The sequence below is a fragment of the Petaurus breviceps genome, unplaced genomic scaffold, assembly GCF_028583685.1.
Source record: "Petaurus breviceps papuanus isolate PSGF00001 unplaced genomic scaffold, PetGlider_PUasm1.0 191, whole genome shotgun sequence".
NCBI classification, from domain to species: Eukaryota; Metazoa; Chordata; class Mammalia; order Diprotodontia; family Petauridae; genus Petaurus; species Petaurus breviceps.
This window is the reverse complement of record NW_027185811.1, coordinates 370,308-370,785: the sequence shown is the minus strand read 5'-3', so window position 1 is coordinate 370,785 and position 478 is coordinate 370,308.

Sequence of the window (478 nt, the reverse complement as noted above, 5' to 3'; positions counted from 1 at the left end):
CTCTGCTCCCTCCCCTTAGTCTCTTCTTCCTTTCCGATACTCCTTTCTTCTCTCCTTTCCTAACCTCTATCCCCCACCCCCACCTCCCCAGGGCTCTCCCTGTCCCTCCCCCTTCCCTCCCTCCCCCCTCCTTCTCCTCTAAGATAAATTAGCCCCGAGGAAAGGGGGGAAGAAGGCGAGTGGCCAATGGTGCGTGGAGAGTTGTCCTGGCTTCTCTCTCCAGGAGCGCCCCAGCGGCTTCCCTTTTCCTCTCTCCCCTCCCCCTTCCCATCTGGGGCCTTCGGAGCTAGAGATTGGGGGACAAGGAAGGGGAGAGTTGGAGAGAGCTCAAGAAAGTAAGGGGAACGTTTAAATAGGAACAAAATCAGGGGAAAAGGCCAAGAAACAGCCGAGAGGTGACCCCTGTGCACAGGGCTAGGCAGGAGTGGGTAGGGTGTGGCTGATCCCAGGCCACTGGGTTTTCCCTGTGGACCTCCTG